The following is a 24526-nucleotide window of genomic DNA, read 5'->3' on the forward strand; positions in this document are numbered from 1 at the left end:
CTGTGGGACACACGTGTGGATGGGTACAGAGAGGCTGATTGGGGAAGTAGAGAGGCATCCTGAGCTGTGGGACACACGTGTGGATGGATACAGAGAGGCTGATTGGAGAAGTGGAGAGGCATCCTGAGCTGTGGGACACACGTGTGGATGGATACAGAGAGGCTGATTGGAGAAGTGGAGAGGCATCCTGAGCTGTGGGACACACGTGTGGATGGATACAGAGAGGCTGATTGGGGAAGTAGAGAGGCATCCTAAGCTGTGGGACACACGTGTGGATGGATACAGGGAGGTGATTGGGGAAGTGGAGAGGCATCCTGAGCTGTGGGACACACGTGTGGATGGATACAGAGAGGCTGATTGGGGAAGTGGAGAGGCATCCTGAGCTGTGGGACACACGTGTGGATGGATACAGAGAGGCTGATTGGGGAAGTGGAGAGGCATCCTGAGCTGTGGGACACACGTGTGGTTTGATACAGAGAGGTGATTGGAGAAGTAGAGAGGCATCCTGAGCTGTGGGACACACGTGTGGATGGATACAGAGAGGTGATTGGGGAAGTAGAGAGGCATCCTGAGCTGTGGGACACACGCGATGATGGATACAGAGAGGCTGATTGGGGAAGTGGAGAGGCATCCTGAGCTGTGGGACACACGTGTGGATGGATACAGAGAGGTGATTGGGGAAGTAGAGAGGCATCCTGAGCTGTGGGACACACGTGTGGATGGATACAGAGAGGGTGATTGGGGAAGTGGAGAGGCATCCTGAGCTGTGGGACACACGTGTGGATGGATACAGAGAGGTGATTGGGGAAGAAGAGAGGCATCCTGAGCTGTGGGACACACGTGTGGATGGATACAGAGAGGTGATTGGAGAAGTAGAGAGGCATCCAGAGCTGTGGGACACACGTGTGGATGGATACAGAGAGGTGATTGGAGAAGTAGAGAGGCATCCAGAGCTGTGGGACACACGTGTGGATGGATACAGAGAGGTGATTGGAGAAGTAGAGAGGCATCCAGAGCTGTGGGACACACGTGTGGATGGATACAGAGAGGTGATTGGGGAAGTAGAGAGGCATCCTGAGCTGTGGGACACACGTGTGGATGGATACAGAGAGGCTGATTGGGGAAGTGGAGAGGCATCCTGAGCTGTGGGACACACGTGTGGATGGATACAGAGAGGCTGATTGGGGAAGTAGAGAGGCATCCTGAGCTGTGGGACACACGTGTGGATGGATACAGAGAGGCTGATTGGGGAAGTGGAGAGGCATCCTGAGCTGTGGGACACACGTGTGGATGGATACAGAGAGGCTGATTGGGGAAGTGGAGAGGCATCCTGAGCTGTGGGACACACGTGTGGATGGATACAGAGAGGTGATTGGGGACGTAGAGAGGCATCCTGAGCTGTGGGACACACGTGTGGATGGATACAGAGAGGCTGATTGGGGAAGTGGAGAGGCATCCTGAGCTGTGGGACACACGTGTGGATGGATACAGAGAGGTGATTGGAGAAGTGGAGAGGCATCCTGAGCTGTGGGACACACGTGTGGATGGATACAGAGAGGTGATTGGGGAAGTAGAGAGGCATCCAGAGCTGTGGGACACACGTGTGGATGGATACAGAGAGGCTGGGGAAGTAGAGAAGCATCCTGAGCTGTGGGACACACGTGTGGATGGATACAAAGAGGCTGATTGGGGAAGTAGAGAGGCATCCTGAGCTGTGGGACACACGTGATGATGGATACAGAGAGGCTGATTGGGGAAGTAGAGAGGCATCCTGAGCTGTGGGACACACGTGTGGATGGATACAGAGAGGCTGATTGGGGAAGTGGAGAGGCATCCTGAGCTGTGGGACACACGTGTGGATGGATACAGAGAGGTGATTGGGGAAGTGGAGAGGCATCCTGAGCTGTGGGACACACGTGTGGATGGATACAGAGAGGCTGATTGGGGAAGTAGAGAGGCATCCTGAGCTGTGGGACACACGTGTGGATGGATACAGAGAGGCTGATTGGAGAAGTGGAGAGGCATCCTGAGCTGTGGGACACACGTGTGGATGGATACAGAGAGGCTGATTGGAGAAGTGGAGAGGCATCCTGAGCTGTGGGACACACGTGTGGATGGATACAGAGAGGCTGATTGGGGAAGTAGAGAGGCATCCTAAGCTGTGGGACACACGTGTGGATGGATACAGGGAGGTGATTGGGGAAGTGGAGAGGCATCCTGAGCTGTGGGACACACGTGTGGATGGATACAGAGAGGCTGATTGGGGAAGTGGAGAGGCATCCTGAGCTGTGGGACACACGTGTGGATGGATACAGAGAGGCTGATTGGGGAAGTGGAGAGGCATCCTGAGCTGTGGGACACACGTGTGGTTTGATACAGAGAGGTGATTGGAGAAGTAGAGAGGCATCCTGAGCTGTGGGACACACGTGTGGATGGATACAGAGAGGTGATTGGGGAAGTGGAGAGGCATCCTGAGCTGTGGGACACACGTGTAGATGGATACAGAGAGGTGATTGGGGAAGTGGAGAGGCATCCAGAGCTGTGGGACACACGTGTGGATGGATACAGAGGGGTGATTGGAGAAGTAGAGAGGCATCCTGAGCTGTGGGACACACGTGTGGATGGATACAGAGAGGTGATTGGGGAAGTGGAGAGGCATCCTGAGCTGTGGGACACACGTGTGGATGGATACAGAGAGGCTGATTGGGGAAGTAGAGAGGCATCCTGAGCTGTGGGACACACGTGTGGATGGATACAGAGAGGCTGATTGGAGAAGTGGAGAGGCATCCTGAGCTGTGGGACACACGTGTGGATGGATACAGAGAGGCTGATTGGAGAAGTGGAGAGGCATCCTGAGCTGTGGGACACACGTGTGGATGGATACAGAGAGGCTGATTGGGGAAGTAGAGAGGCATCCTAAGCTGTGGGACACACGTGTGGATGGATACAGGGAGGTGATTGGGGAAGTGGAGAGGCATCCTGAGCTGTGGGACACACGTGTGGATGGATACAGAGAGGCTGATTGGGGAAGTGGAGAGGCATCCTGAGGTGTGGGACACACGTGTGGATGGATACAGAGAGGCTGATTGGGGAAGTGGAGAGGCATCCTGAGCTGTGGGACACACGTGTGGTTTGATACAGAGAGGTGATTGGAGAAGTAGAGAGGCATCCTGAGCTGTGGGACACACGTGTGGATGGATACAGAGAGGTGATTGGGGAAGTGGAGAGGCATCATGAGCTGTGGGACACACGTGTGGATGGATACAGAGAGGTGATTGGGGAAGTAGAGAGGCATCCAGAGCTGTGGGACACACGTGTGGATGGATACAGAGGGGTGATTGGAGAAGTAGAGAGGCATCCTGAGCTGTGGGACACACGTGTGGATGGATACAGAGGGGTGATTGGAGAAGTAGAGAGGTATCCTGAGCTGTGGGACACACGTGATGATGGATACAGAGAGGGTGATTGGGGAAGTAGAGAGGCATCCTGAGCTGTGGGACACAGGTGTGGATGGATACAGAGGGGTGATTGGAGAAGTAGAGAGGCATCCTGAGCTGTGGGACACACGTGTGGATGGATACAGAGAGGTGATTGGGGAAGTAGAGAGGCATCCTGAGCTGTGGGACACACGTGTGGATGGATACAGAGAGGCTGATTGGGGAAGTGGAGAGGCATCCTGAGCTGTGGGACACACGTGTGGATGGATACAGAGAGGCTGATTGGGGAAGTAGAGAGGCATCCTGAGCTGTGGGACACATGTGTGGATGGATAAAGAGGGGTGATTGGGGAAGTAGAGAGGCATCCTGAGCTGTGGGACACACGTGTGGATGGATACAGAGAGGCTGATTGGGGAAGTAGAGAGGCATCCAGAGCTGTGGGACACACGTGTGGATGGATACAGAGAGGCTGATTGGGGAAGTGGAGAGGCATCCTGAGCTGTGGGACACACGTGTGGATGGATACAGAGAGGCTGATTGGGGAAGTAGAGAGGCATCCTGAGCTGTGGGACACACGTGTGGATGGATACAGAGAGGCTGATTGGGGAAGTAGAGAGGCATCCTGAGCTGTGGGACACACGCAATGATGGATACAGAGAGGATGATTGGGGAAGTAGAGAGGCATCCAGAGCTGTAGGACACACGTGTGGATGGATACAGAGAGGCTGATTGGAGAAGTAGAGAGGTATCCTGAGCTGTGGGACACACGTGTGGATGGCTACAGAGAGGTGATTGGGGAAGTAGAGAGGCATTCTGAGCTGTGGGACACACGTGTGGATGGATACAGAGAGGCTGATTGGAGAAGTGGAGAGGCATCCTGAGCTGTGGGACACTTGTGTGGATGGATACAGAGAGGCTGATTGGAGAAGTGGAGAGGCATCCTGAGCTGTGGGACACATGTGTGGATGGATAAAGAGGGGTGATTGGGGAAGTAGAGAGGCATCCTGAGCTGTGGGACACACGTGTGGATGGATACAGAGAGGCTGATTGGGGAAGTAGAGAGGCATCCAGAGCTGTGGGACACACGTGTGGATGGATACAGAGAGGCTGATTGGGGAAGTAGAGAGGCATCCTGAGCTGTGGGACACACGTGTGGATGGATACAGAGAGGCTGATTGGGGAAGTGGAGAGGCATCCTGAGCTGTGGGACACACGTGTGGATGGATACAGAGAGGCTGATTGGGGAAGTAGAGAGGCATCCTGAGCTGTGGGACACACGCGATGATGGATACAGAGAGGATGATTGGGGAAGTAGAGAGGCATCCAGAGCTGTAGGACACACGTGTGGATGGATACAGAGAGGCTGATTGGAGAAGTAGAGAGGTATCCTGAGCTGTGGGACACACGTGTGGATGGCTACAGAGAGGTGATTGGGGAAGTAGAGAGGCATTCTGAGCTGTGAGACACACGTGTGGATAGATACAGAGAGGCTGATTGGAGAAGTGGAGAGGCATCCTGAGCTGTGGGACACACGTGTGGATGGATATAGAGAGGCTGATTGGAGAAGTGGAGAGGCATCCTGAGCTGTGGGACACACGTGTGGATGGATACAGAGAGGCTGATTGGAGAAGTAGAGAGGCATCCTGAGCTGTGGGACACACGTGTGGATGGCTACAGAGAGGTGATTGGGGAAGTAGAGAGGCATTCTGAGCTGTGGGACACACGTGTGGATGGATACAGAGAGGCTGATTGGAGAACTGGAGAGGCATCCTGAGCTGTGGGACACACGTGTGGATGGATACAGAGAGGCAGATTGGGGAAGTAGAGAGGCATCCTGAGCTGTGGGACACACGTGTGGATGGATACAGAGAGGTGATTGGGGACGTAGAGAGGCATCCTGAGCTGTGGGACACACACGTGTGGATGGATACAGAGGGGCTGATTGGGGAAGTAGAGAGGCATCCTGAGCTGTGGGACACACGTGTGGATGGATACAGAGAGGTGATTGGAGAAGTGGAGAGGCATCCTGAGCTGTGGGACACACGTGTGGATGGATACAGAGAGGCTGATTGGGGAATTGGAGAGGCATCCTGAGCTGTGGGACACACGTGTGGATGGATACAGAGAGGCAGATTGGGGAAGTAGAGAGGCATCCTGAGCTGTGGGACACACGTGTGGATGGATACAGAGAGGCTGATTGGGGAAGTAGAGAGGCATCCTGAGCTGTGGGACACACGTGATAATGGATACAGAGAGGCTGATTGGAGAAGTAGAGAGGCATCCTGAGCTGTGGGACACACGTGTGGATGGATACAGAGAGGCTGATTGGGGAAGTGGAGAGGCATCCTGAGCTGTGGGACACACGTGTGGATGGATACAGAGAGGCAGATTGGGGAAGTAGAGAGGCATCCTGAGCTGTGGGACACACGTGTGGATGGATACAGAGAGGCTGATTGGGGAAGTAGAGAGGCATCCTGAGCTGTGGGACACACGTGATAATGGATACAGAGAGGCTGATTGGAGAAGTAGAGAGGCATCCTGAGCTGTGGGACACACGTGTGGATGGATACAGAGGGGCAGATTGGGGAAGTGGAGAGGCATCCTGAGCTGTGGGACACACGTGATGATGGATACAGAGAGGCTGATTGGGGAAGTAGAGAGGCATCCTGAGCTGTGGGACACACGTGTGGATGGATACAGGGAGGCTGATTGGGGAAATGGAGAGGCATCCTGAGCTGTGGGACACACGTGTGGATGGATACAGAGAGGCTGATTGGGGAAGTAGAGAGGCATCCTGAGCTGTGGGACACACGTGTGGATGGATACAGAGAGGCTGATTGGGGAAGTAGAGAGGCATCCTGAGCTGTGGCACATACGTGTGGATGGATACAGAGAGGTGATTGGGGAAGTAGAGAGGCATCCTGAGCTGTGGGACACACGTGTGGATGGATACAGAGAGGCAGATTGGGGAAGTGGAGAGGCATCCTGAGCTGTGGGACACATGTGTGGATGGATACAGAGAGGCTGATTGGGGAAGTAGAGAGGCATCCTGAGCTGTGGGACACACGTGTGGATGGATACAGAGAGGCTGATTGGGGAAGTGGAGAGGCATCCTGAGCTGTGCGACACACGTGTGGATGAAAACAGAGAGGCTGATTGGGGAAGTAGAGAGGCATCCAGAGCTGTGGGACACACGTGTGGATGGATACAGAGAGGCTGATTGGGGCAGTAGAGAGGCATCCTGAGCTGTGGGACACACGTGTGGATGGATACAGAGAGGTGATTGGGGAAGTAGAGAGGCATCCTGAGCTGTGGGACACACGTGTGGATGGCTACAGAGAGGTGATTGGGGAAGTAGAGAGGCATCCAGAGCTGTGGGACACACGTGATGATGGATACAGAGAGGCTGATTGGGGAAGTGGAGGGGCATCCTGAGCTGTGGGACACACGTGTGGATGGATACAGAGAGGCTGATTGGGGAAGAAGAGAGGCATCCAGAGCTGTGGGACACACGTGTGGATGGATACAGAGAGGTGATTGGGGAAGTGGAGAGGCATCCCGAGCTGTGGGACACACGTGTGGATGGATACAGAGAGGCAGATTGGGGAAGTGGAGAGGCATCCTGAGCTGTGGGACACACGTGTGGATGGATGCAGAGAGGCTGATTGGGGAAGTGGAGAGGCATCCTGAGCTGTGGGACACAAGTGTGGATGGATACAGAGAGGCTGATTGGGGAAGTAGAGAGGCATCCTGAGCTGTGGGACACACGTGTGGATGGATACAGAGAGGCTGATTGGAGAAGTGGAGAGGCATCCTGAGCTGTGGGACACACGTGTGGATGGATACAGAGAGGCTGATTGGGGAAGTAGAGAGGCATCCTGAGCTGTGGGACACACGTGTGGATGGATACAGAGGGGCTGATTGGGGAAGTAGAGAGGCATCCTGAGCTGTGGGACACACGTGATGATGGATACAGAGAGGCTGATTGGGGAAGTGGAGAGGCATCCTGAGCTGTGGGATACACGTGATGATGGATACAGAGAGGCTGATTGGGGAAGTAGAGAGGCATCCTGAGCTGTGGGACACACGTGTGGATGGATACAGAGAGGCTGATTGGGGCAGTAGAGAGGCATCCTGAGCTGTGGGACACACGTGTGGATGGATACAGAAAGGCTGATTGGGGAAGTAGAGAGGCATCCTGAGCTGTGGGACACACGTGTGGATGGATACAGAGAGGCTGATTGGGGAAGTGGAGAGGCATCCTGAGCTGTGGGACACACGTGTGGATGGATACAGAGAGGCTGATTGGGGCAGTAGAGAGGCATCCTGAGCTGTGGGACACACGTGTGGATGGATACAGAGAGGCTGGGGAAGTAGAGAGGCATCCTGAGCTGTGGGACACACGTGTGGATGGATACAGAGAGGTGATTAGGGAAGTAGAGAGGCATCCAGAGCTGTGGGACACACGTGTGGATGGATACAGAGAGGTGATTGGGGAAGTAGAGAGGCATCTTGAGCTGTGGGACACACGTGTGGATGGATACAGAGAGGCTGATTGGGGAAGTAGAGAGGCATCCTGAGCTGTGGGACACACGTGTGGATGGATACAGAGAGGCTGATTGGGGAAGTGGAGAGGCATCCTGAGCTGTGGGACACACGTGTGAATGGATACAGAGAGGCAGATTGGGGAAGTAGAGAGGCATCCTGAGCTGTGGGACACACGTGTGGATGGATACAGAGAGGCTGATTGGGGAAGTGGAGAGGCATCCTGAGCTGTGGGACACACGTGTGGATGGATACAGAGAGGCTGATTGGGGAAGTAGAGAGGCATCCTGAGCTGTGGGACACACGTGTGGATGGATACAGAGAGGTGATTGGGGAAGTGGAGAGGCATCCTGAGCTGTGGGACACACGTGTGGATGGATACAGAGAGGCTGATTGGGGAAGTGGAGAGGCATCCTGAGCTGTGGGACACACGTGATGATGGATACAGAGAGGCTGATTGGGGAAGTAGAGAGGCATCCTGAGCTGTGGGACACACGTGTGGAAGGATACAGAGAGGCAGATTGGGGAAGTAGAGAGGCATCCTGAGCTGTGGGACACACGTGCGGATGGATACAGAGAGGCTGATTGGGGAAGTGGAGAGGCATCCTGAGCTGTGGGACACACGTGTGGATGGATACAGAGAGGCTGATTGGGGTAGTAGAGAGGCATCCTGAGCTGTGGGACACACGTGTGGATGGATACAGAGAGGCTGATTGGGGAAGTGGAGAGGCATCCTGAGCTGTGGGACACACGTGTGGATAAATACAGAGAGGTGATTGGGGAAGTGGAGAGGCATCCTGAGCTGTGGGACACACGTGTGGATGGATACAGAGAGGCTGATTGGGGAAGTGGAGAGGCATCCTGAGCTGTGGGACACACGTGTGGATGGATACAGAGAGGCTGATTGGGGAAGTGGAGAGGCATCCTGAGCTGTGGGACACACGTGTGGATGGATACAGAGAGGTGATTGGGGAAGTGGACAGGCATCCTGAGCTGTGGGACACACGTGTGGATGGATACAGAGTGGTGATTGGAGAAGTAGAGAGGCATCCTGAGCTGTGGGACACACGTGTGGATGGATACAGAGAGGCTGATTGGGGCAGTAGAGAGGCATCCTGAGCTGTGGGACACACGTGTGGATGGATACAGAGAGGCTGATTGGGGAAGTAGAGAGGCATCCTGAGCTGTGGGACACACGTGTGGATGGATACAGAGAGGCTGATTGGGGAAGTAGAGAGGCATCCTGAGCTGTGGGACACACGTGTGGATGGATACAGAGAGGCTGATTGGGGAAGTAGAGAGGCATCCTGAGCTGTGGGACACACGTGTGGATAGATACAGAGGGGCTGATTGGGGAAGTAGAGAGGCATCCTGAGCTGTGGGACACACGTGATGATGGATACAGAGAGGCTGATTGGGGAAGTAGAGAGGCATCCTGAGCTGTGGGACACACGTGTGGATGGATACAGAGAGGCTGATTGGGGAAGTGGAGAGGCATCCTGAGCTGTGGGATACACGTGATGATGGATACAGAGAGGCTGATTGGGGAAGTGGAGAGGCATCCTGAGCTGTGGGACACACGTGTGGATGGATACAGAGAGGCAGATTGGGGAAGTAGAGAGGCATCCTGAGCTGTGGGACACACGTGTGGATGGATACAGAGAGGCTGATTGGGGAAGTAGAGAGGCATCCTGAGCTGTGGGACACACGTGTGGATGGATACAGAGAGGCTGATTGGAGAAGTAGAGAGGCATCCTGAGCTGTGGGACACACGTGATGATGGATACAGAGAGGCTGATTGGGGAAGTAGAGAGGCATCCTGAGCTGTGGGACACACGTGTGGATGGATACAGGGAGGCTGATTGGGGAAATGGAGAGGCATCCTGAGCTGTGGGACACACGTGTGGATGGATACAGAGAGGCTGATTGGGGAAGTAGAGAGGCATCCTGAGCTGTGGGACACACGTGTGGATGGATACAGAGAGGCTGATTGGGGAAGTAGAGAGGCATCCTGAGCTGTGGCACATACGTGTGGATGGATACAGAGAGGTGATTGGGGAAGTAGAGAGGCATCCTGAGCTGTGGGACACACGTGTGGATGGATACAGAGAGGCAGATTGGGGAAGTGGAGAGGCATCCTGAGCTGTGGGACACATGTGTGGATGGATACAGAGAGGCTGATTGGGGAAGTAGAGAGGCATCCTGAGCTGTGGGACACACGTGTGGATGGATACAGAGAGGCTGATTGGGGAAGTGGAGAGGCATCCTGAGCTGTGCGACACACGTGTGGATGAAAACAGAGAGGCTGATTGGGGAAGTAGAGAGGCATCCAGAGCTGTGGGACACACGTGTGGATGGATACAGAGAGGCTGATTGGGGCAGTAGAGAGGCATCCTGAGCTGTGGGACACACGTGTGGATGGATACAGAGAGAGGTGATTGGGGAAGTAGAGAGGCATCCTGAGCTGTGGGACACACGTGTGGATGGCTACAGAGAGGTGATTGGGGAAGTAGAGAGGCATCCAGAGCTGTGGGACACACGTGATGATGGATACAGAGAGGCTGATTGGGGAAGTGGAGGGGCATCCTGAGCTGTGGGACACACGTGTGGATGGATACAGAGAGGCTGATTGGGGAAGAAGAGAGGCATCCAGAGCTGTGGGACACACGTGTGGATGGATACAGAGAGGTGATTGGGGAAGTGGAGAGGCATCCCGAGCTGTGGGACACACGTGTGGATGGATACAGAGAGGCAGATTGGGGAAGTGGAGAGGCATCCTGAGCTGTGGGACACACGTGTGGATGGATGCAGAGAGGCTGATTGGGGAAGTGGAGAGGCATCCTGAGCTGTGGGACACAAGTGTGGATGGATACAGAGAGGCTGATTGGGGAAGTAGAGAGGCATCCTGAGCTGTGGGACACACGTGTGGATGGATACAGAGAGGCTGATTGGAGAAGTGGAGAGGCATCCTGAGCTGTGGGACACACGTGTGGATGGATACAGAGAGGCTGATTGGGGAAGTAGAGAGGCATCCTGAGCTGTGGGACACACGTGTGGATGGATACAGAGGGGCTGATTGGGGAAGTAGAGAGGCATCCTGAGCTGTGGGACACACGTGATGATGGATACAGAGAGGCTGATTGGGGAAGTGGAGAGGCATCCTGAGCTGTGGGATACACGTGATGATGGATACAGAGAGGCTGATTGGGGAAGTAGAGAGGCATCCTGAGCTGTGGGACACACGTGTGGATGGATACAGAGAGGCTGATTGGGGCAGTAGAGAGGCATCCTGAGCTGTGGGACACACGTGTGGATGGATACAGAAAGGCTGATTGGGGAAGTAGAGAGGCATCCTGAGCTGTGGGACACACGTGTGGATGGATACAGAGAGGCTGATTGGGGAAGTGGAGAGGCATCCTGAGCTGTGGGACACACGTGTGGATGGATACAGAGAGGCTGATTGGGGCAGTAGAGAGGCATCCTGAGCTGTGGGACACACGTGTGGATGGATACAGAGAGGCTGGGGAAGTAGAGAGGCATCCTGAGCTGTGGGACACACGTGTGGATGGATACAGAGAGGTGATTAGGGAAGTAGAGAGGCATCCAGAGCTGTGGGACACACGTGTGGATGGATACAGAGAGGTGATTGGGGAAGTAGAGAGGCATCTTGAGCTGTGGGACACACGTGTGGATGGATACAGAGAGGCTGATTGGGGAAGTAGAGAGGCATCCTGAGCTGTGGGACACACGTGTGGATGGATACAGAGAGGCTGATTGGGGAAGTGGAGAGGCATCCTGAGCTGTGGGACACACGTGTGAATGGATACAGAGAGGCAGATTGGGGAAGTAGAGAGGCATCCTGAGCTGTGGGAAACACGTGTGGATGGATACAGAGAGGCTGATTGGGGAAGTGGAGAGGCATCCTGAGCTGTGGGACACACGTGTGAATGGATACAGAGAGGCAGATTGGGGAAGTAGAGAGGCATCCTGAGCTGTGGGAAACACGTGTGGATGGATACAGAGAGGCTGATTGGGGAAGTAGAGAGGCATCCTGAGCTGTGGGACACACGTGTGGAAGGATACAGAGAGGCAGATTGGGGAAGTAGAGAGGCATCCTGAGCTGTGGGACACACGTGTGGATAAATACAGAGAGGTGATTGGGGAAGTGGAGAGGCATCCTGAGCTGTGGGACACACGTGTGGATGGATACAGAGAGGCTGATTGGGGAAGTGGAGAGGCATCCTGAGCTGTGGGACACACGTGTGGATGGATACAGAGAGGCTGATTGGGGAAGTGGAGAGGCATCCTGAGCTGTGGGACACACGTGTGGATGGATACAGAGAGGTGATTGGGGAAGTGGACAGGCATCCTGAGCTGTGGGACACACGTGTGGATGGATACAGAGAGGCTGATTGGGGAAGTAGAGAGGCATCCTGAGCTGTGGGACACACGTGTGGATGGATACAGAGAGGCTGATTGGGGAAGTAGAGAGGCATCCTGAGCTGTGGGACACACGTGTGGATGGATACAGAAAGGCTGATTGGAGAAGTGGAGAGGCATCCTGAGCTGTGGGACACACGTGTGGATGGATACAGAGAGGCTGATTGGGGAAGTAGAGAGGCATCCTGAGCTGTGGGACACACGTGTGGATGGATACAGAGAGGCTGATTGGAGAAGTGGAGAGGCATCCAGAGCTGTGGGACACACGTGTGGATGGATACAGAGAGGTGATTGGGGAAGTGGAGAGGCATCCTGAGCTGTGGGACACACGTGTGGATAGATACAGAGGGGCTGATTGGGGAAGTAGAGAGGCATCCTGAGCTGTGGGACACACGTGATGATGGATACAGAGAGGCTGATTGGGGAAGTAGAGAGGCATCCTGAGCTGTGGGACACACGTGTGGATGGATACAGAGAGGCTGATTGGGGAAGTGGAGAGGCATCCTGAGCTGTGGGATACACGTGATGATGGATACAGAGAGGCTGATTGGGGAAGTAGAGAGGCATCCTGAGCTGTGGGACACACGTGTGGATGGATACAGAGAGGCTGATTGGGGCAGTAGAGAGGCATCCTGAGCTGTGGGACACACGTGTGAATGGATACAGAGGGGCTGATTGGAGAAGTAGAGAGGCATCCTGAGCTGTGGGACACACGTGTGGATGTATACAGAGAGGCTGATTGGGGAAGTGGAGAGGCATCCTGAGCTGTGGGACACACGTGTGGATGGATACAGAGAGGCTGATTGGGGCAGTAGAGAGGCATCCTGAGCTGTGGGACACAGGTGTGGATGGATAAAGAGAGGCTGGGGAAGTAGAGAGGCATCCTGAGCTGTGGGACACACGTGTGGATGGATACAGAGAGGTGATTGGGGAAGTAGAGAGGCATCCAGAGCTGTGGGACACACGTGTGGATGGATACAGAGAGGTGATTGGGGAAGTAGAGAGGCATCTTGAGTTGTGGGACACACGTGTGGATGGATACAGAGAGGCTGATTGGGGAAGTGGAGAGGCATCCTGAGCTGTGGGACACACGTGTGAATGGATACAGAGAGGCAGATTGGGGAAGTAGAGAGGCATCTCGAGCTGTGGGACACACGTGTGGATGGATACAGAGAGGCTGATTGGGGAAGTGGAGAGGCATCCTGAGCTGTGGGACACACGTGATGATGGATACAGAGAGGCTGATTGGGGAAGTAGAGAGGCATCCTGAGCTGTGGGACACACGTGTGGATCGATACAGAGAGGTGATTGGGGAAGTAGAGAGGCATCCTGAGCTGTGGGACACACGTGTGGAAGGATACAGAGAGGCAGATTGGGGAAGTAGAGAGGCATCCTGAGCTGTGGGACACACGTGTGGATGGATACAGAGAGGTGATTGGGGAAGTGGAGAGGCATCCGGAGCTGTGGGACACACGTGTGGATGGATACAGAGAGGCTGATTGGGGAAGTAGAGAGGCATCCTGAGCTGTGGGACACACGTGATGATGGATACAGAGGGGTGATTGGGGAAGTGGAGAGGCATCCTGAGCTGTGGGACATACGTGTGGATGGATACAGAGAGGCTGATTGGGGAAGTGGAGAGGCATCCTGAGCTGTGGGACACACGTGTGGATGGATACAGAGAGGTGATTGGGGAAGTAGAGAGGCATCCTGAGCTGTGGACACACGTGTGGATGGATACAGAGAGGCTGATTGGGGAAGTGGAGAGGCATCCTGAGCTGTGGGACACACGTGTGGATGGATACAGAGAGGCTGATTGGGGAAGTAGAGAGGCATCCTGAGCTGTGGGACACACGTGTGGATGGATACAGAGAGGCTGATTGGGGAAGTGGAGAGGCATCCTGAGCTGTGGGACACACGTGTGGATGGATACAGAGAGGCTGATTGGGGAAGTGGAGAGGCATCCGGAGCTGTGGGACACACGTGTGGATGGATACAGAGAGGCTGATTGGGGAAGTAGAGAGGCATCCTGAGCTGTGGGACACACGTGTGGATGGATACAGAGAGGCTGATTGGGGAAGTGGAGAGGCATCCTGAGCTGTGGGACACACGTGTGGATGGATACAGAGAGGTGATTGGGGAAGTAGAGAGGCATCCTGAGCTGTGGGACACACGTGTGGATGGATACAGAGAGGTGATTGGGGAAGTGGAGAGGCATCCTGAGCTGTGGGACACACGTGTGGATGGATACAGAGAGGCTGATTGGGGAAGTGGAGAGGCATCCTGAGCAGTGGGACACACGTGTGGATGGATACAGAGAGGCTGATTGGGGAAGTAGAGAGGCACCCTGAGCTGTGGGACACACGTGTGGATGGATACAGAGAGGCTGATTGGGGAAGTAGAGAGGCATCCTGAGCTGTGGGACACACGTGTGGATGGATACAGAGAGGCTGATTGGGGAAGTGGAGAGGCATCCTGAGCTGTGGGACACACGTGATGATGGATACAGAGAGGCTGATTGGGGAAGTAGAGAGGCATCCTGAGCTGTGGGACACACATGTGGAAGGATACAGAGAGGCAGATTGGGGAAGTATAGAGGCATCCTGAGCTGTGGGACACACGTGTGGATGGATACAGAGAGGCTGATTGGGGAAGTGGAGAGGCATCCTGAGCTGTGGGACACACGTGTGGATGGATACAGAGAGGCTGATTGGGGAAGTAGAGAGGCATCCTGAGCTGTGGGACACACGTGTGGATGGATACAGAGAGGCTGATTGGGGAAGTGGAGAGGCATCCAGAGCTGTGGGACACACGTGTGGATGGATACAGAGAGGCTGATTGGGGAAGTAGAGAGGCATCCTGAGCTGTGGGACACACGTGTGGATGGATACAGAGAGGCTGATTGGGGAAGTAGAGAGGCATCCTGAGCTGTGGGACACACGTGTGGATGGATACAGAGAGGCTGATTGGGGAAGTAGAGAGGCATCCTGAGCTGTGGGACACACGTGTGGATGGATACAGAGAGGCTGATTGGGGAAGTGGAGAGGCATCCAGAGCTGTGGGACACACGTGTGGATGGATACAGAGAGGCTGATTGGGGAAGTGGAGAGGCATCCTGAGCTGTGGGACACACGTGTGGATGGATACAGAGAGGTGATTGGGGAAGTGGAGAGGCATCCTGAGCTGTGGGACACACGTGTGGATGGATACAGAGAGGCTGATTGGGGAAGTGGAGAGGCATCCTGAGCTGTGGGACACACGTGTGGATGGATACAGAGAGGCTGATTGGGGAAGTAGAGAGGCATCCTGAGCTGTGGGACACACGTGTGGATGGATACAGAGAGGCTGATTGGGGAAGTGGAGAGGCATCCTGAGCTGTGGGACACACGTGTGGATGGATACAGAGAGGTGATTGGGGAAGTGGAGAGGCATCCTGAGCTGTGGGACACACGTGTGGATGGATACAGAGAGGCTGATTGGGGAAGTGGAGAGGCATCCTGAGCTGTGGGACACACGTGTGGATGGATACAGAGAGGCTGATTGGGGAAGTAGAGAGGCATCCTGAGCTGTGGGACACACGTGTGGATGGATACAGAGAGGCTGATTGGGGAAGTGGAGAGGCATCCGGAGCTGTGGGACACACGTGTGGATGGATACAGAGAGGCTGATTGGGGAAGTAGAGAGGCATCCTGAGCTGTGGGACACACGTGTGGATGGATACAGAGAGGCTGATTGGGGAAGTGGAGAGGCATCCTGAGCTGTGGGACACACGTGTGGATGGATACAGAGAGGTGATTGGGGAAGTAGAGAGGCATCCTGAGCTGTGGGACACACGTGTGGATGGATACAGAGAGGCTGATTGGGGAAGTGGAGAGGCATCCTGAGCAGTGGGACACACGTGTGGATGGATACAGAGAGGCTGATTGGGGAAGTAGAGAGGCATCCTGAGCTGTGGGACACACGTGTGGATGGATACAGAGAGGCTGATTGGGGAAGTAGAGAGGCATCCTGAGCTGTGGGACACACGTGTGGATGGATACAGAGAGGCTGATTGGGGAAGTGGAGAGGCATCCTGAGCTGTGGGACACACGTGATGATGGATACAGAGAGGCTGATTGGGGAAGTAGAGAGGCATCCTGAGCTGTGGGACACACATGTGGAAGGATACAGAGAGGCAGATTGGGGAAGTATAGAGGCATCCTGAGCTGTGGGACACACGTGTGGATGGATACAGAGAGGCTGATTGTGGAAGTGGAGAGGCATCCTGAGCTGTGGGACACACGTGTGGATGGATACAGAGAGGCTGATTGGGGAAGTGGAGAGGCATCCTGAGCTGTGGGACACACGTGTGGATGGATACAGAGAGGTGATTGGGGAAGTGGAGAGGCATCCTGAGCTGTGGGACACACGTGTGGATGGATACAGAGAGGCTGATTGGGGAAGTAGAGAGGCATCCAGAGCTGTGGGACACACGTGTGGATGGATACAGAGAGGCTGATTGGGGAAGTGGAGAGGCATCCTGAGCTGTGGGACACACGTGTGGATGGATACAGAGAGGCTGGGGAAGTAGAGAGACATCCTGAGCTGTGGGACACACGTGTGGATGGATACAGAGAGGCTGATTGGGGAAGTAGAGAGGCATCCTGAGCTGTGGGACACACGTGTGGATGGATACAGAGAGGCTGATTGGGGAAGTAGAGAGGCATCCTGAGCTGTGGGACACACGTGTGGATGGATACAGAGAGGCAGATTGGGGAAGTAGAGAGGCATCCTGAGCTGCGGGACACACGTGTGGATGGATACAGAGAGGTGATTGGGGAAGTAGAGAGGCATCCTGAGCTGTGGGACACACGTGTGGATGGATACAGAGAGGTGATTGGGGAAGTGGAGAGGCATCCTGAGCTGTGGGACACACGTGTGGATGGATACAGAGAGGCTGATTGTGGAAGTGGAGAGGCATCCTGAGCTGTGGGACACACGTGTGGATGGATACAGAGAGGCTGATTGGGGAAGTGGAGAGGCATCCTGAGCTGTGGGACACACGTGTGGATGGATACAGAGAGGCTGATTGGGGAAGTAGAGAGGCATCCTGAGCTGTGGGACACACGTGTGGATGGATACAGAGAGGCTGATTGGGGAAGTGGAGAGGCATCCTGAGCTGTGGGACACACGTGTGGATGGATACAGAGAGGCTGATTGGGGAAGTGGAGAGGCATCCGGAGCTGTGGGACACACGTGTGGATGGATACAGAGAGGCTGATTGGGGAAGTAGAGAGGCATCCTGAGCTGTGGGACACACGTGTGGATGGATACAGAGAGGCTGATTGGGGAAGTGGAGAGGCATCCTGAGCTGTGGGATACACGTGATGATGGATACAGAGAGGCTGATTGGGGAAGTGGAGAGGCATCCTGAGCTGTGGGACACACGTGTGGATGGATACAGAGAGGCAGATTGGGGAAGTAGAGAGGCATCCTGAGCTGTGGGACACACGTGTGGATGGATACAGAGAGGCTGATTGGGGAAGTAGAGAGGCATCCTGAGCTGTGGGACACACGTGTGGATGGATACAGAGAGGCTGATTGGAGAAGTAGAGAGGCATCCTGAGCTGTGGGACACACGTGATGATGGATACAGAGAGGCTGATTGGGGAAGTAGAGAGGCATCCTGAGCTGTGGGACACACGTGTGGATGGATACAGGGAGGCTGATTGGGGAAATGGAGAGGCATCCTGAGCTGTGGGACACACGTGTGGATGGATACAGAGAGGCTGATTGGGGAAGTAGAGAGGCATCCTGAGCTGTGGGACACACGTGTGGATGGATACAGAGAGGCTGATTGGGGAAGTAGAGAGGCATCCTGAGCTGTGGCACATACGTGTGGATGGATACAGAGAGGTGATTGGGGAAGTAGAGAGGCATCCTGAGCTGTGGGACACACGTGTGGATGGATACAGAGAGGCAGATTGGGGAAGTGGAGAGGCATCCTGAGCTGTGAGACACATGTGTGGATGGATACAGAGAGGCTGATTGGGGAAGTAGAGAGGCATCCTGAGCTGTGGGACACACGTGTGGATGGATACAGAGAGGCTGATTGGGGAAGTGGAGAGGCATCCTGAGCTGTGCGACACACGTGTGGATGAAAACAGAGAGGCTGATTGGGGAAGTAGAGAGGCATCCAGAGCTGTGGGACACACGTGTGGATGGATACAGAGAGGCTGATTGGGGCAGTAGAGAGGCATCCTGAGCTGTGGGACACACGTGTGGATGGATACAGAGAGAGGTGATTGGGGAAGTAGAGAGGCATCCTGAGCTGTGGGACACACGTGTGGATGGCTACAGAGAGGTGATTGGGGAAGTAGAGAGGCATCCAGAGCTGTGGGACACACGTGATGATGGATACAGAGAGGCTGATTGGGGAAGTGGAGGGGCATCCTGAGCTGTGGGACACACGTGTGGATGGATACAGAGAGGCTGATTGGGGAAGAAGAGAGGCATCCAGAGCTGTGGGACACACGTGTGGATGGATACAGAGAGGTGATTGGGGAAGTGGAGAGGCATCCCGAGCTGTGGGACACACGTGTGGATGGATACAGAGAGGCAGATTGGGGAAGTGGAGAGGCATCCTGAGCTGTGGGACACACGTGTGGATGGATGCAGAGAGGCTGATTGGGGAAGTGGAGAGGCATCCTGAGCTGTGGGACACAAGTGTGGATGGATACAGAGAGGCTGATTGGGGAAGTAGAGAGGCATCCTGAGCTGTGGGACACACGTGTGGATGGATACAGAGAGGCTGATTGGAGAAGTGGAGAGGCATCCTGAGCTGTGGGACACACGTGTGGATGGATACAGAGAGGCTGATTGGGGAAGTAGAGAGGCATCCTGAGCTGTGGGACACACGTGTGGATGGATACAGAGGGGCTGATTGGGGAAGTAGAGAGGCATCCTGAGCTGTGGGACACACGTGATGATGGATACAGAGAGGCTGATTGGGGAAGTGGAGAGGCATCCTGAGCTGTGGGATACACGTGATGATGGATACAGAGAGGCTGATTGGGGAAGTAGAGAGGCATCCTGAGCTGTGGGACACACGTGTGGATGGATACAGAGAGGCTGATTGGGGCAGTAGAGAGGCATCCTGAGCTGTGGGACACACGTGTGGATGGATACAGAAAGGCTGATTGGGGAAGTAGAGAGGCATCCTGAGCTGTGGGACACACGTGTGGATGGATACAGAGAGGCTGATTGGGGAAGTGGAGAGGCATCCTGAGCTGTGGGACACACGTGTGGATGGATACAGAGAGGCTGATTGGGGCAGTAGAGAGGCATCCTGAGCTGTGGGACACACGTGTGGATGGATACAGAGAGGCTGGGGAAGTAGAGAGGCATCCTGAGCTGTGGGACACACGTGTGGATGGATACAGAGAGGTGATTAGGGAAGTAGAGAGGCATCCAGAGCTGTGGGACACACGTGTGGATGGATACAGAGAGGTGATTGGGGAAGTAGAGAGGCATCTTGAGCTGTGGGACACACGTGTGGATGGATACAGAGAGGCTGATTGGGGAAGTAGAGAGGCATCCTGAGCTGTGGGACACACGTGTGGATGGATACAGAGAGGCTGATTGGGGAAGTGGAGAGGCATCCTGAGCTGTGGGACACACGTGTGAATGGATACAGAGAGGCAGATTGGGGAAGTAGAGAGGCATCCTGAGCTGTGGGAAACACGTGTGGATGGATACAGAGAGGCTGATTGGGGAAGTGGAGAGGCATCCTGAGCTGTGGGACACACGTGATGATGGATACAGAGAGGCTGATTGGGGAAGTAGAGAGGCATCCTGAGCTGTGGGACACACGTGTGGAAGGATACAGAGAGGCAGATTGGGGAAGTAGAGAGGCATCCTGAGCTGTGGGACACACGTGTGGATAAATACAGAGAGGTGATTGGGGAAGTGGAGAGGCATCCTGAGCTGTGGGACACACGTGTGGATAGATACAGAGAGGCTGATTGGGGAAGTGGAGAGGCATCCTGAGCTGTGGGACACACGTGTGGATGGATACAGAGAGGCTGATTGGGGAAGTGGAGAGGCATCCTGAGCTGTGGGACACACGTGTGGATGGATACAGAGAGGTGATTGGGGAAGTGGACAGGCATCCTGAGCTGTGGGACACACGTGTGGATGGATACAGAGAGGCTGATTGGGGAAGTAGAGAGGCATCCTGAGCTGTGGGACACACGTGTGGATGGATACAGAGAGGCTGATTGGGGAAGTAGAGAGGCATCCTGAGCTGTGGGACACACGTGTGGATGGATACAGAAAGGCTGATTGGAGAAGTGGAGAGGCATCCTGAGCTGTGGGACACACGTGTGGATGGATACAGAGAGGCTGATTGGGGAAGTAGAGAGGCATCCTGAGCTGTGGGACACACGTGTGGATGGATACAGAGAGGCTGATTGGAGAAGTGGAGAGGCATCCAGAGCTGTGGGACACACGTGTGGATGGATACAGAGAGGTGATTGGGGAAGTGGAGAGGCATCCTGAGCTGTGGGACACACGTGTGGATAGATACAGAGGGGCTGATTGGGGAAGTAGAGAGGCATCCTGAGCTGTGGGACACACGTGATGATGGATACAGAGAGGCTGATTGGGGAAGTAGAGAGGCATCCTGAGCTGTGGGACACACGTGTGGATGGATACAGAGAGGCTGATTGGGGAAGTGGAGAGGCATCCTGAGCTGTGGGATACACGTGATGATGGATACAGAGAGGCTGATTGGGGAAGTAGAGAGGCATCCTGAGCTGTGGGACACACGTGTGGATGGATACAGAGAGGCTGATTGGGGCAGTAGAGAGGCATCCTGAGCTGTGGGACACACGTGTGAATGGATACAGAGGGGCTGATTGGAGAAGTAGAGAGGCATCCTGAGCTGTGGGACACACGTGTGGATGTATACAGAGAGGCTGATTGGGGAAGTGGAGAGGCATCCTGAGCTGTGGGACACACGTGTGGATGGATACAGAGAGGCTGATTGGGGAAGTGGAGAGGCATCCTGAGCTGTGGGACACACGTGTGGATGGATACAGAGAGGCTGATTGGGGCAGTAGAGAGGCATCCTGAGCTGTGGGACACAGGTGTGGATGGATAAAGAGAGGCTGGGGAAGTAGAGAGGCATCCTGAGCTGTGGGACACACGTGTGGATGGATACAGAGAGGTGATTGGGGAAGTAGAGAGGCATCCAGAGCTGTGGGACACACGTGTGGATGGATACAGAGAGGTGATTGGGGAAGTAGAGAGGCATCTTGAGTTGTGGGACACACGTGTGGATGGATACAGAGAGGCTGATTGGGGAAGTGGAGAGGCATCCTGAGCTGTGGGACACACGTGTGAATGGATACAGAGAGGCAGATTGGGGAAGTAGAGAGGCATCTCGAGCTGTGGGACACACGTGTGGATGGATACAGAGAGGCTGATTGGGGAAGTGGAGAGGCATCCTGAGCTGTGGGACACACGTGATGATGGATACAGAGAGGCTGATTGGGGAAGTAGAGAGGCATCCTGAGCTGTGGGACACACGTGTGGATCGATACAGAGAGGTGATTGGGGAAGTAGAGAGGCATCCAGAGCTGTGGGACACACGTGTGGAAGGATACAGAGAGGCAGATTGGGGAAGTAGAGAGGCATCCTGAGCTGTGGGACACACGTGTGGATGGATACAGAGAGGTGATTGGGGAAGTGGAGAGGCATCCGGAGCTGTGGGACACACGTGTGGATGGATACAGAGAGGCTGATTGGGGAAGTAGAGAGGCATCCTGAGCTGTGGGACACACGTGTGGATGGATACAGAGAGGTGATTGGGGAAGTAGAGAGGCATCCTGAGCTGTGGGACATACGTGTGGATGGATACAGAGAGGCTGATTGGGGAAGTGGAGAGGCATCCTGAGCTGTGGGACACACGTGTGGATGGATACAGAGAGGTGATTGGGGAAGTAGAGAGGCATCCTGAGCTGTGGACACACGTGTGGATGGATACAGAGAGGCTGATTGGGGAAGTGGAGAGGCATCCTGAGCTGTGGGACACACGTGTGGATGGATACAGAGAGGCTGATTGGGGAAGTAGAGAGGCATCCTGAGCTGTGGGACACACGTGTGGATGGATACAGAGAGGCTGATTGGGGAAGTGGAGAGGCATCCTGAGCTGTGGGACACACGTGTGGATGGATACAGAGAGGCTGATTGGGGAAGTGGAGAGGCATCCGGAGCTGTGGGACACACGTGTGGATGGATACAGAGAGGCTGATTGGGGAAGTAGAGAGGCATCCTGAGCTGTGGGACACACGTGTGGATGGATACAGAGAGGCTGATTGGGGAAGTGGAGAGGCATCCTGAGCTGTGGGACACACGTGTGGATGGATACAGAGAGGTGATTGGGGAAGTAGAGAGGCATCCTGAGCTGTGGGACACACGTGTGGATGGATACAGAGAGGTGATTGGGGAAGTGGAGAGGCATCCTGAGCTGTGGGACACACGTGTGGATGGATACAGAGAGGCTGATTGGGGAAGTGGAGAGGCATCCTGAGCAGTGGGACACACGTGTGGATGGATACAGAGAGGCTGATTGGGGAAGTAGAGAGGCACCCTGAGCTGTGGGACACACGTGTGGATGGATACAGAGAGGCTGATTGGGGAAGTAGAGAGGCATCCTGAGCTGTGGGACACACGTGTGGATGGATACAGAGAGGCTGATTGGGGAAGTGGAGAGGCATCCTGAGCTGTGGGACACACGTGATGATGGATACAGAGAGGCTGATTGGGGAAGTAGAGAGGCATCCTGAGCTGTGGGACACACATGTGGAAGGATACAGAGAGGCAGATTGGGGAAGTATAGAGGCATCCTGAGCTGTGGGACACACGTGTGGATGGATACAGAGAGGCTGATTGGGGAAGTGGAGAGGCATCCTGAGCTGTGGGACACACGTGTGGATGGATACAGAGAGGCTGATTGGGGAAGTAGAGAGGCATCCTGAGCTGTGGGACACACGTGTGGATGGATACAGAGAGGCTGATTGGGGAAGTGGAGAGGCATCCTGAGCTGTGGGACACACGTGTGGATGGATACAGAGAGGCTGATTGGGGAAGTGGAGAGGCATCCGGAGCTGTGGGACACACGTGTGGATGGATACAGAGAGGCTGATTGGGGAAGTAGAGAGGCATCCTGAGCTGTGGGACACACGTGTGGATGGATACAGAGAGGCTGATTGGGGAAGTGGAGAGGCATCCTGAGCTGTGGGACACACGTGTGGATGGATACAGAGAGGTGATTGGGGAAGTAGAGAGGCATCCTGAGCTGTGGGACACACGTGTGGATGGATACAGAGAGGCTGATTGGGGAAGTGGAGAGGCATCCTGAGCAGTGGGACACACGTGTGGATGGATACAGAGAGGCTGATTGGGGAAGTAGAGAGGCATCCTGAGCTGTGGGACACACGTGTGGATGGATACAGAGAGGCTGATTGGGGAAGTAGAGAGGCATCCTGAGCTGTGGGACACACGTGTGGATGGATACAGAGAGGCTGATTGGGGAAGTGGAGAGGCATCCTGAGCTGTGGGACACACGTGATGATGGATACAGAGAGGCTGATTGGGGAAGTAGAGAGGCATCCTGAGCTGTGGGACACACATGTGGAAGGATACAGAGAGGCAGATTGGGGAAGTATAGAGGCATCCTGAGCTGTGGGACACACGTGTGGATGGATACAGAGAGGCTGATTGTGGAAGTGGAGAGGCATCCTGAGCTGTGGGACACACGTGTGGATGGATACAGAGAGGCTGATTGGGGAAGTGGAGAGGCATCCTGAGCTGTGGGACACACGTGTGGATGGATACAGAGAGGTGATTGGGGAAGTGGAGAGGCATCCTGAGCTGTGGGACACACGTGTGGATGGATACAGAGAGGCTGATTGGGGAAGTAGAGAGGCATCCAGAGCTGTGGGACACACGTGTGGATGGATACAGAGAGGCTGATTGGGGAAGTGGAGAGGCATCCTGAGCTGTGGGACACACGTGTGGATGGATACAGAGAGGCTGGGGAAGTAGAGAGACATCCTGAG

Source organism: Anomaloglossus baeobatrachus, chromosome 1 (assembly GCF_048569485.1).
Source record: "Anomaloglossus baeobatrachus isolate aAnoBae1 chromosome 1, aAnoBae1.hap1, whole genome shotgun sequence".
Lineage (NCBI taxonomy): Eukaryota > Metazoa > Chordata > Amphibia > Anura > Aromobatidae > Anomaloglossus > Anomaloglossus baeobatrachus.